Consider the following 13,478-nt stretch of genomic DNA (forward strand, 5'->3'; position numbering starts at 1 on the left):
TTGACACCTTAGAGAGTTTTAATATTCATTATTTTCAAATGCCTGAAGCAGTGCTTTTTCCTAAAGCTCCTGGGTTCTGGACAAGCAGAGCCTGAAGAAGAGCTGATAGTAGCAGCTTGCTGTTATTAGAGTTTGCCGCAAGAGCCACTGTGCAGTAGGTACCATGTCTCGTCTCCCTTGTAGCCCTCTGAGGTAGGCATGGTGTTGGTCATCTCTGTCTTACAGATGAGGCATTAGGCTTAATCTGCTCAAGATCACATAGCTAGTAAGTGATGGGAGCTGGACTTGAACCGAGGTCTTTCTGATCTCCTTCAACCAGGTCTTCTTAAACCAGGCAGGTTTAAGCTGGCTTAAAACTCAACATTCAGAAAACTAGGATCATGGCATGAGATCCCATCACTTCAAAGTGACAAACTTTGTCTTCTTGGGCTGCAGAATCACTCAGATGGTGACTGCAGCCGTGAAATTAAAAGACGCTTGCTCCTTGGAAGAAAAGCTATGACAGTGTATGAAAAAGCAGAGACATCACTTTGCCAACAAAGTTCGATATAGTCAAGGCTATGGTGTTTCCAGTAGTCATGTGGATGTGAGAGTTGGACCATAAAGAAGGCTGAGTGCCAAAGAATTGATGCTTTTGAACTGTGGTGTTGGAGAAGACTCTTGAGAGTCCCTGAGACAGCAAGGAGATGCAGTCAATCCTAAAAGAAATCAATCCTCAATATTCATTGGAAGGACTGGTTCGGAAGCTGGAGCTTCAATACTTTGGCCACCTGATGGACTCTTTGGAAAAGACCCTGATGCTGGGAAGGGTTGAGGCAGGTGGAGAAGGGAGTGACAGATGGTTGGATAGGATCATCGACTCAATGGAGATGAGTTTGAGCAAACTCTGGGAGATAGTAAAGGACAGGAAGCCTGGCATACTGCAGTCCATGGGGTCGCAAAGAGTTGGACATGACTGAGCGACTGAACAACTCTGTGACTAACCAGCCAAGGCCCTTAGTCACAAATCTAATGGGATCTCAGCACTTGATGCTACAACATGTAGTCTTAACCTTACTGAGATCACATTTGTGGTCAGTGCCCGTCCTGGGCTTGGGACCAGGAATTCTGACCCCTGGCCTGGTGTTCTTGGTGTGTACCATCGTGACAACTGCTCTGGAAGTACCAGAGTGATGGTTGCTGGATGAGCTAGTTTCCTGGAAACACAGTTCCTTTAAAACAAAAGGTAGTAGTTCTAGGACACACGTCTTTGTTTTCCTTAAGAACAGTGTTTTTGAAAGGGAGATGAGCCTGCATTAAAGCAGAGGGGGGAAATCTCTATTTCTGTCTCTTCCCTTACTCTTTTGCTGTAATCAGACAACTCAAAAACTCTTTGCAAAGGGTATACGTTTGAATCAGTTCTAATGAGGTGGATGAAACTGGAGCCTATTATACAGAGTGAAGTAAGCCAGAAAGAAGAACACCAATACAGTATACTAATGCAAAAATATGGAATTTAGAAAGATGGTAACAATAACCCTGTATACGAGACAGCAAAAGAGACACCGATGTATAGAACAGTCTTTTGGACTCTGTGGGAGAGGGAGAGGGTGGGATGATTTGGGAGAATGGCATTGAAACATGTATAATATCATATGTGAAACTGGTCGCCAGTCCAGGTTTGATGCATGATGCTGGATGCTTGGGGCTGGTGCACTGGGACGACCCGGGGGGATGGTGTGGGGGAGGGGGGGAGGAGGGCTTGGGATGGGGAGCACATGTGTGCCTGTGGCGGATTCATTTTGGTGTGTGGCAGAACCAATACAATATTGTAAAGTTAAAAAATAAAAAATAAAAAAAATGCAAAAAAAAGGGTTTATTTTTAAAGTGAAAATATTAGTAGCTAGGTTAATTTGTTTTATTCTACAGGCTGTTGGTATGTGTTTATGTATATGTGTATTTAAAATTACCCAAATTTATTTTTATGTAATATTTTTATATATTAATTTTATCTAATATTTTATATAATTTTAAATATATAATATTTTAGATAATAAATTACCTAAATTTATTAAGTAGTGTCAAGCTAAATACATTGATTTTGCTGGTGGTGCAGTGGTAAAAAAATCCACCTGCCAACACAGGAGATATAAGTTCGATCCCTAGGCTGGGAAGATCCCCCGGAGGCAGGCATGGCAACCCACTCCAGAATTCTTGCCGGAGAATCCCATGGACAGAAGAGCCTGGTGGGCTGCAGTACATGGGGTTGCTGAAGGGTCAGATGCGACTTAGGGACTAAACAACACAATCTAAGCACATAAGTAAAAGCCAGTTTTGTATTAATTCTTTTTTTAAAGATTTTTTTTGACATGGACCATTTGTAAAGTCTTTATTGAGTCTGTTACAGTATTACTTCTGTTTTATGTTTTGTTTTTTTTGGCAGCGAGGCATGTGGGATCTTAACTCCCCCACCCAGGGATCAAACCTATACCCCCTGTGCATTAGAACGTGAAGTCTTAACCACCAGATCACCAGGAATGTCCCTGAGTTAATTATCAACATTCATTTGGGAGTCATTTAGAACCATAAAAGACTGAATATTGGAAAACGTTGCTTTAAATAATTGAATATTTTTTTGTTAGTTTGCCTAGCTTACAAAAGTGATGTTCGTTCTCTGTTTGAAGTCTTGTAACATCTTAAAATTTTTTTATTTTATAAAAATCTTTTTTTCTAAGTGTCTTTAGTGGCTCAGCGGTTAAAAGCGTCTGCCTGCAATGCGGTAGACCTGGTTCGATCCCTGGGTCGGGAAGATCCCCTGGAGAAGGAAATGGTAACCCACTCCAGTATTCTTGCCTGGAGAATCCCATGGACGAGGAGCCTGGTGGGCTACAGTCCACGGGATCGCAAAGAGTCGGACAGGAGTGAGTGACTTAACTAACTTATTAACCCTAGGTAGGTAGTTTGCTGTAGTTGACCGACAGCGGTGGTGTTTGCTGCAGGTCATCCTAGGGTCATGCTCTGACATGGAGCAGTTTGTTGGGCTGTGCTCTACACCCTGGGTGGGGGGAGGAGGTGGCGCCGGCAGAGGGAGATGGCAGGAGGAAGGTTTCCGTGATGTCTGCACAAAGGCCTGGGCTGACCCTGCAGAGGCCTCCAGCTGTCCTGATTTGGGGGCAAGGGGGTCGCACCTTCTCTAAGTCCAGGCATGAATGTGGGCTGCCTTCAAGGGGAGGGCATAACCTTGGGCAAAGTGGCTGTCTTCAGCAGAGAACGATTTCTGGAGAGGGCTGACAGCCAGTAGCACTCCTAGCGGATGAAAGCACAAATCTTTCAGGCCTGGAGAGACTGGGTGGACATCACAGCATCTAGCACCGTGCTGTTAACTGTTCAAATTCACTAAAAGGGTAGGGAAGGCAGAGCAAAGCTCATCACATAATCTCTGTGTGGCGAATATGGATTTAAGGTAGATGGGTAGTTGTACGAGATGTAAGCTGTTAGCAAATCCAGTTTTCCCCTGTGTGTGTGTGTGTGTGTGTGAAGAAAGTTTGATACTTAAGCCTGTAAAAATAGAACCGCTTTAAAAATACAATTTACCTAATTTATGGTGTGATTTATTCTAGTATTAAATTCTAAATCTGGCTAAGTCACAGATCCTTAAACTGCTCACAGAAGAATGTGCTTTGTATTATAATTATCCGAGGAAAAGTCTGGGAGCATGCTGCATGGGGAAGATGAGCACGGTCTACAAAGATTTTATAAAACCAGGAGCCAAATTGCAGAGTCTAGTCCGTAGGGGAATTTCATGTGAAGATTAATGACCTGAGTTTTTCATTTAAAATATTGCATGGTTTTATATTTCATAAACAGTTACAGAAAAAAACATGCAGTTACATTTTAATTTGCTAATTTAAATTGTGTACAGAAAGTTACTGTAGACATCCAACTGAATTTATGAGCTATTCCTTGCAATATTGATCGGTATACACCATATGAAAAAGAAAACACAAAAAGTATTTGGAATCAGCATTCTTGGTAATGCATCTTTCAGTAGGTAACATAGCCCCTCTCTTAGAACTAGTGATGAATTGGGATATTTTAAATGGCTTGTGTTTAGTGGGGTTTTCTTTCTTTTTAAGGGATTCCCTGGTGGTTCAGATGGTAAAAGTGTCTGCCTGCAATGCGGGAGACCTGGGTTTGATCCCCGGGTCAGGAAGATCCCCTGGAGAAGGAAAGGGCAACCCATTCCAGTACTCTTGCCTAGAAAATTCTATGGTTGGAGGAGCCTGGTGGGCTACAGTCCATGGGGTTGCAAAGAGTCAGACATGACCGAGTGACTTCACTTTCACTTTTCTTTCTTTTTACAGGCAGGATAATCAGTATTGTTAATCTTTCTGGTGTATGTTGGAATTACTAACCAGTTGAACTTCACTTGCATAAACTAGAGCTTGTGTCAGCAGGACGTGTCACCGAGTCTCCAGTGACTGAAACCCCAGGTTTCTAGGCCCTTGGATGCATTGCAGTGGAGCTAGTGGTCAAGGCTCCACCTGCCAGTGCAGGAGGCGTAAGAGCCCTGGGCTGGACCCCTGGGTTGGGAAGATCCCCGGAGGAGGGCACGGCAACCCACTCCAGTATTCTTGCCTGGAGAATCCCCATGGACAGAGGAGCCTGGTAGGCTACAGTCCATAGGGTTGCATAGAGTCGGACATGACTGAAGCGACTTAGCATGCATGCACGCAGCCATGACCTGTGGTTTCAGCTTCTTCAAGCCATCATGTTGCCTAGTCCCAAGCTTTAACCTCCCTTGAAGTTGGATTTGGGATTGGTACAAGTTCCACGACACTGTTCTGTGGGCCTTATGGTAAAACAAGCAACTGGAGATGTTTCATTAGGGGCTGGAATGCAGGGAATCACACCCTGTTTTTAATCCACACACACTTCTCTATTTGCTCAGGTGACCTGTTTCCCCATGTGACCCTCAGATACATTCCTGTATAACTGCGGTATCAGTGAAGGAGCCTGTCCTTGGTGCAGCCCCTCCTGACCATGGTTCCCTCTCTGGACCACAGCTGTGAGTTGACTCCTCCTCTCTTCCATCCAGTATTTCCAGTCCTGCCAGAGTCCTCCACACTCTGCCTCTTGTTAATGCCACTGTTGACTTTTCTTTAAGCGCCAGTTTCTTCATCAGTAAAGCGAGTGTGGCAGTCACTACCTCACTGGGTGGTTGTGAGAATTACACAGTCTAATGTGGTGCCGGCCCAGATAGGTGCCCAGCAGATGACAGCCCTCTGTGGGGTCACAGAATCTGACACAGCTGAGCACGCTGCAGCCCAGCTGGTGGCTGGTATGTTCTTTGCCAACACAAACGTGGCCCTTCACAGTAAGCTGCTCATCCCCCAAGGCTTGGGGCTGGATCTTATCAGATGCTGTACACTGCACATCTTGGGCAGTGGATAAATGCTTCTTGAATAACCATGAATAACATCAGATGCCATCCCTACCCTCAAGGAGACCAGAGTCTGGTTCTGAAATAACTACAGCACAAGGCAGAAACTGTATCATCACAGGGAGATATAATGAAATGAAGAGGTTCAGAGCAGAAAGATACGAATCAGAGAGGTTGAAGGCAGGTGCTTAGTAGGCATTCAGCATAATGCTTTTGATCCTGGCAACCAAAGGTTTGGGGGATGCTGAAAGTTTTTGCTAGATTCTTCTGGGCATGTTATATTTCTACTGTGAATTCTACCCTTCGATTTTTAATGACAACTTGTTCTTTGAACTGTGCATGTAACTGGGATGGACAGAGTGCTCTTTTTTTAGCCCAAGCAGATGGAATTAGATCTGAGGGCATCTGTTTGAGCCATCTAAGTCCTTCTGACACTTTTGTAGCTGTTTACTACATGTATCTATTGTTTACATTGGGTGTGTGGTTATGCTGAGCATATGCTAATTTCGTGTGCTTGGTTGTGGTTAGTGGGTAGGTAATTTGAACATTTTTGCTTTTTAAAATTTTTTCATTATGTAGTTATTCTCCTTAGTGGCTTTGAAAAGATTCTTTCTCCAGAGAGAGAGCCAGATGAGAGTTAACTTATTTTTAATCACATCTTGGGGGCTGGCATGTTCCATGTGGTGGTCCCCCCACGTCCGTCCTATCAGTGGGATTTGGGAGAGGAGTCAGAGGGGCTGTGCTCAGACCGTGGCTTGTTTGATTCCCCCAGAGGCGCCGGTTCTTTGATCTTCTACTAGTGTAGCTCCTCTGATCTCTTATTCTGTGAAGTGCTTGTGTCTCTGTATGATGGATGTTTCACTGACCCAAGTAAATGGAAGAAAATTTTCTCCAGCCTTTAAATGTATTGCTTTCCTTGTTCTTTCAAACACACACACACACACACACACACGGTAAGAACATTTCAGAGGCATTTGGCCTTTAATGGAATCTGAAGCACTGACAGGTGGTTTCACTGGTGAGAATCCATCTTTGTTTCTCCTTGACTCTACTCCTCTCACACAAGAAGGGAGCAATCCGCCTCCTCCTCGTTTTTTTGAAATGAGTATCTGATTTCACTGAATTTTGCACTCTGGCTCTTATTGTCACTTTCCTTTTTTCCCGTTGAAGGAGAAGAAAAACTCTCAACTGTGTACAGAGTAAATTAAATTATGAGGAAAATAGTCTGTGGAGTTAAACAAGGTGGACGGAGCCTTTGGCCCAGAATCGAAGCATTGCCCTGATGTGGTTGGTAGTGTAACCCTGACTCACAAACACATTAGTCACTCTGATACACTGCTGCTTTGACTCGTTGCCCCAGGGCTGGCTGGTGGACTGAGTTGCTCAAGTCAGCTAGTAATTTTGACCAAATCAATGAATAATTATAGTTTTGTGCAGGCAACAAATATAGAATACTGATTCTGTTAGACCAAAGGAGATGTTATTGTGACATAATCATGTAAAAGATTTAACTCCAGCATTAGAGCAGTGCTTTACTTTGTTCTTACTTTGGGGCTTCAGTTCTCAGAACGCATGATAGAAAAAGATGGTGGCAACATTTCTTGTTTTGTTTTTGTTGGTTTGTTTTGGCCACGTGGCGCATGGAATCCTAGTTCCCTGACCAGGGATCGAACCTGCACCCCTTGCATTGGAGGCTCGAAATCTTAACCAGCTGGACCACCAGGGAAGTCCTGTGGCAACTTTTTATTCTCTCAATAATCAATATATGAACATGTGAAAGATTCTCTGGTGCTAAAATAAATACATATATTTTAAATGCATTTTAATAATAATAAGGAGCATATCTTTATAAGCCCTCAGAACTAAATATGATCAGATTTAAAGCTTCAACTTTTCACAGAAAGATTTCTCACAGGAAGAACCTGGGCATGAGCAATTCATATGGCAGAGCCAGAAGTCAGTGCCACTAATTCTTCTATCAGTTTATTAGAGAAATACTCATATTAGCAAGACCAGGTCTCTCTGAAATGCAAATATTTACATTTGTTTGCTTCCTATTTGCTCATCCTCTTTTTCTTCACATTTAAGGCATCTTTTTCCAGAGTATGTTTATTACCAGATTGCTAATTGACAGTGTTTGTATGCTATATTTGTGGGTGTAAATTTTAAATATTTTAGAAACAGAGCGTGTCTCTAAACATGTTTACTTAATTGAAAAAAAAATCTGGTCTTAATTTTACTTGAGTTGCCTCCTGGATGCTTTACCTGTTAGGTTCTTTTTCTGTGAAAGCAGGGAGTATAATTTACTTGGAACTTAGGGCACATTTGCTCTGTGGTTGATAATTGTGAAGCTCCTCCGGGGTCGTTACTCTGAAGAAGGCTCCAGTATTGCGTGGTAACGTCAGCCACTGTATATATCCTTGACCAAAAAATGAAATAAACTCAGAAAGAGAAAGAGAGGACGGTAGTTTGGAAGGTTTGGGTGCGTTTTGAGTTTAATGTTGGGGAGCTGTAGAGGGGGATATGTGCGTACCTGCTGGTTCCTTGCTCGCTCCCAGTTTCCACCTGCCTCTCACGGTGTGAGGCTCACACTGTGCTGAAAGCAATTCTTCCAACTGAGGGTACGTGTTACTGTTTATACAGCCTGAGCCCAAATGCCTCCCGCTTGTTGGGTGCTCAGCTATGTCTCCAACTTAATGAGGAAAGTAGGTTGATTTCTAATGAGTGCCTTGCTAAAGGGGTGTTCAAGAGGAATTTTGAGTCTTTGTATGTCTTTCTTTATATACTGACATTAGAGCTTAATCGACAGATAAGTTCTATTCCAGTAGTACAGAATCAGTTTATCAATTTTTGATAATCCTGCAGGGCATAGAATGGGAATGAATTATTATGTGTATATGTTAATAGTATATATAGCATTATTCTTGCCAAAACAAAAAAAGTGGCCAAATTCTTCTTTTGCTTCCATACCCTCTTCTCAACATCTTTGAGTTTAAGTGGTTAATTAGCTCTTGAGTGCAGGATGCTTTTCAGGGGAACGTGGGAACTCTGTCTACGACTCTCTTGGTCCCAGGTTTCTACTGGAAGCGCCACCTCTAGGGAGAAATAGTGCCAAATGCAAAGTTTATCTGAAGCAAAACTCAATTTAAAACACTGTCTTCAATTTCTCTTCTCTTGCTTTTGCTTTCTCTTTCTTTCCCCTCCGTACACAAGACATGGATACACACACATTAATTGAGCAGAGAAGAGTTTTAATTAAAGAAGTATGGATATCCTGAAACCATTCAAATCTGTGCCAGTCACTCTAGAGGCAAGTGGAGATAAATTGAAGCAGAATATGGGAGAGTTGTGATCTACCCAGTGGAGGCTTATAGGTGAATCAGTGCCCTTCCTCCCCGTGAAGACCGCCTCTCTGCATTCTGCTCAGGGGGCTGGCAGCCATCCAGTCACTATAAGCCACCCTCGTTGTGACAGAGGAACTGCTTGATGTAAGTTGTTATCATTTTTACTTTTATTTCTTGGAAGGGCATTGCAGTAAGATGAAATGCTGTACCCCAAGCAGAAATTAGAGCCTTCATTACCCTTTGTTAATTGCAAATGACACATGACTTTTCTATTGTGGAGTCTCTGAAAAAACAGCAACTAATGATTAGCATTTACATCTTTGCGCAGAGCTACACGTTTATAAACGTGTGCCTCTCGGTCCATGAGAGGGAGAGAGAGTAGGTACCCGTCATGGAGGTAAAGCAGTGCTTCACTCAGGGGTAACCAGTCTCTTACCAGGTTCTGTCTCAGCACTCCACCGAGTGATGCTTGTGGCGAAATGAGGCTTCAGAACAGTGAGATCTGCTGTCAATGAGTTGTTGTTATTGTTTAATGGCTAAGTCATGTCCAGTTCTTTGCGATTCCCTGGACTGTAGCCTGCCGGGTGCCTGTGTCCATGGGATTTCCGAGGTGAGAATATTGAAGTGGATTGCCATTTTCTTCTCCAGGGGATCTTCCAGATCCAGGAATTGAACCAGCATCTACTGCATTGGCAGGTGGATTATTTACCAATGAGACCCGTGGAAGCCATGGTGTCAATGAGCATCATACTTTAAAAAGAGGAAGTTTAAGAAGCTTACTTATAGGTGTATAATAATTTTTGGTTTTCAGGGAAAATGATAGTTTGAAAGGTTTTGTACAAGTAGAAACAAATGCTATAAAAAGGCCAAATACTTGGAAAAAGCTGCTGTGAATGGTGGTGGCGCCGCCCCAGTATAGCTTAGCAAATCGCAGTGCCGGAGGGTTTTGAGTAAGAGAAGTCTTGATAGTGAGCTATATTTACTTTGACTGATTTTGTTTTTTCTCAGAAAGAGGTTCTCAAAAATATCGAAAACCTTATTTATGCTTCTCTAACATGTCATTTTCATCCATATTTATTTCATCGGCGTTAACAACTTACATGCTATGAATTGAGTTCGTTTTCCTTTGTGTGTTTTCTGTTAAAACTTTTCAGACATTTTGTGGTCACTGTAATTGATTCAAATGGCATATTACATTAATGTACTCTTTTATTGCTACTCATACCCACCAGGCTATATATAATCATTGTGTAGGCTTTTCGCTTTCCCAGAAAGACGGAGACTTCAAGTCCACTGTAACTGCTACACTCAAGCTGAACTTATGTACTTCCCTTTTTGTTTTCGATGTTCTTTTGCTTTTGTTAGTTAAATATGTTTTCGCGAAGTAGTACATAATCAGGGTACCAAATTCCGAAAGTAAAGAAGGGTGCACGGTGAAAAGCAGGTCTCCCTGCCTCTCTGTCCCCAGCCCCCAGTGCCCTCTGCTGAGGAAGCCGCCTTGGGGTCTTTGTGTGTCTTCACAGAGATGGGCTGTGCCTTTGCGAGCATTTAGAGCGACACATGCCTTTTTTTCTTACACAAATGGTGACGTAATACACCTGCTGCTCTGTATATATCCTGGCAGCCATTCCGTATCAGTGCATTCAGAACTGCAGCCTTTTTAAAAATTTTAAAACAATTTTTAATTGAATTATATATGTTATAGGTATACAACATAGAGATTAACAGTTTTAAAGGTTACATTCCATTTATAGCTGTTATAAAATACTGGCTATATTCCCCATGTTGTACAATATAGCCTTGTGGCTTATTTTATATGTAACAGTTTGTACCTCTTAATCCTTTGCCCCATATTGCCCCTGCCCCCGTCCGTCTCCTCACTGACAACCACAAGTTTGTTCTCTGTATCTGTGAGTGTGCTTCTTTTTTGTTATATTCATTAGTTTGTTTCCACATACAAGTGATATATTTAACACAGTATTAGTATTTCAGATTCCACATACAAGTGATTCCACATACAAGTGATATATTTAATACAGTATTAGTCTTTCTCTTTCTGACTTCCCTGAGCATAATACCCTTCAAGTCCATCCATGTTGCTGCAAATGGCAAAATTTCATTCTTTTTAATGGCTGAGTAGTATTCCATTGTGTATAGATACCCATCTTCTTCATCCATTCATCTGTTGATGGACTCTCAGGTTGCTTCCATTCTTGGGCCGTTTTTTTGATGTTGAGTTGTATGAGCTGCTGATATATTTTGAAAATTAACCCCTTTACATATCATTTGCAAATGTTTTCTCTCATTCAGTAGGTTGTCTTTTCGTTTTGTTGCTGGTTTTTGCTCTGTGAAAGCTTTTAGCCTTTATTAGGCCCCATTTGTTTATTTTTGCTTGTATTTCCTTTGCTTTAGGAGCCAGATCCAAAATAATATGATTTATGATTCATGTGATTTATGCCAAAGAGTGTTCTGCCTATGTTTTCCTCTAGGAGCTTTATGGTTTCTGGTCTTACACTTAGGTCTAGAGTCCATTTTTAGTTTATTTTGTATATGGTGTTACAGAATGTTCTAATTTTGTTCTTTTGTGTGTAGCTGTCTGGTTTTCCCAGCACCACTTATTGAAGAGACTGTCCTTTTTCCACCATATATTCTTGCCTCCTTAATCACAGATTAATTGACCATACTGCCTAGGTTTATTTCTGAACTTTCTGTTTGTTCCATTGATCAGTGTTTCTGTTTTTGTGCTGTTACACATACTGTTTTGATTACTGTAAGTTTTGTGGTATAGTCTAAAGTCAAGGAGTGTGATTTCTCCAGCTCTATTCTTTCTAAAGATTGTTTTGGCTATTCAGGGCCTTTTGTTTCCACAAAAAAATTTAAGCTTATTTGTTCTAGTTCTGTGAAAAATGCCACTGGTATTTTTGATAGATATTGCATTGAATCTGTAGATTGTCTTGAGTAATATGGTTATTTAAATTATTAACTTAATATATTAAATTAATTTAATATATTAATTAATGATAATTACATTAATTCTCCCAATCCAAGAACACCTTTCCATCTATTAGTGTTGTCAGTTTCTTTCATCAGTGTCTTATAGTTTTCTGAGTATTGGTCTTATACCTCCTTAGGTAGATTTATTCTTAGATAGTTTATTCTTTTTGACGCAGTGGTAAATGAGATTGTTCCCTTAAATTTTCTCTTTTTATATTTCATTGTTTTTGTGTACAAATGCAACAGATATCTGTATATTAATTTTGTATTCTGCAGCTTTACCGGCTGAGCTCTAATGGTTTTCTGGTGGCATCTTTAGAATTTTCTGTGTGTAGTATCACGTCATATGAAAACAATGGCACTTTTCCTTCTTCATTTCCAATTTGAATTCCTTTTATTTCTTGTGTGATTGCTGTGGCTCAGATTGCCAAAACTATGTTAAATAAAACTGGTGAGATTGGACAATTTTGTCTTATTCCTCATTTAGAGAAAATACTTTCAGTTTTTCACCATTGAGTATGGTATATTACCTGTGGGTTTGTCATATATGACCTTTCTTATGTTGAGGAATGTTCCCTCTATGCCCACTTTCTGGAGAGTTTTTTTTTTTTTTTAAACATAAATGAATTTTAAATTTTGTTGAAAGCTTTTTCTGCATCTACTGATATGATGATATGGTTTTTATTCTTCACTTCATTAATATGGTGTATCCCATTGATTGATTTGCAGGTACTGAAAAAATCATTGCCTCCTAGGGATGAATCCCACTTAATCATTGTTATGATCCCCTTAATGAATTGTTGAACTCAGTTTGCTGATATTTTGCTGAGGGTTTTTGCACCTGTGTTCATCAGTGATATTAACCTATAGTTTGTGTGTGTGTGATATCTTTGTCTGTTTTTGGAATGAGGGTGTTATCTCATAGAAAAAGTTTGAAAGTGTTCCTCTGCAATTTTTCGGCAGAGTTTCAAAAGCATGTGTTATCTCTTCTCTGAATGTTTGGTAGAATTCTCCTGTGAAGCCACCTGGTCCTGGATTTTGTTTGTTGGGGGTTGTTCCTTATTCAGTTTCATTACTGGAAATTAGTTTGTTCATATTTTCCTTTCTTCCTTGTTCAGTCTCAGGAGATGGTACCTTTCTAAGAATTTGTCCATGTCTTCTAGGTTATCTCTTTCATTGGCTTCAGTTGTTTGTAGCATTCTTTTATGATCCTTTATATTTCTGTGGTGTTGGCTGTAGCTTCATCTTTTTCATTTCTGATTTTATTCACTTGGGCCCTCTCCCTTTTTTTCTTCATGAGTCTGGCTAAAGGTTTATTAATTTTGTTTATCTTTTCAAAGAACCAGCTTTTAGCTTCATTGATCTTTTATATGTTGGTCTTTATTTCACTTATTTCGCTTCTGATCTTTATGCTTTCTTTCCCTTTGCTAACTTTGGAATTAGTTTGCTCTTTTTTATCAAGTCCAGTTAAGTGTAAGGTTAGGTTGTTTATTTGAGATTTTTCTTGTTTCCTGAGGTAAAGTATCACTGTAAACTTCCCTCTTAGAACTGCTTTTACTGCATCCCAAAGGTTTTGGAGTGTAATGTTTTCATTTTATTGAAGTGAAATGCCTCTAGATATTTTTTTATTTCTTCTTTGATTTTTTCATTGATTTATTGGTTGTTTAGTAGCATACTGTTTAGCCAACACGTTTGTGGTTTTTGCAGTATTTTTTTTG

At 40.6% G+C, this 13,478-nt stretch overlaps 1 protein-coding gene across 5 annotated transcripts in view; it reads left to right on the top strand.

The window, feature by feature from the left end:
* Nucleotides 1-13,478, top strand: part of FHIP1A (FHF complex subunit HOOK interacting protein 1A) — a 312,881-nt gene that overhangs the window by 163,850 nt on the left and 135,553 nt on the right. Inside the window, exon 3 of one of the 5 annotated variants that reach the window (XM_044930522.2) lies at nt 4,931-5,047. The exons of 3 other annotated variants lie outside the window; for them this stretch is intronic. The gene's annotated coding sequence lies outside the window, so the exon portion shown is untranslated. Of the gene's footprint in view, nt 1-4,930; nt 5,048-8,886; nt 8,911-13,478 lie in introns of those variants that run through there. One more of the 5 variants, XM_044930524.2, reaches the window with a different exon arrangement.

The sequence above is a fragment of the Bubalus bubalis genome, chromosome 17, assembly GCF_019923935.1.
Source record: "Bubalus bubalis isolate 160015118507 breed Murrah chromosome 17, NDDB_SH_1, whole genome shotgun sequence".
NCBI lineage: Eukaryota > Metazoa > Chordata > Mammalia > Artiodactyla > Bovidae > Bubalus > Bubalus bubalis.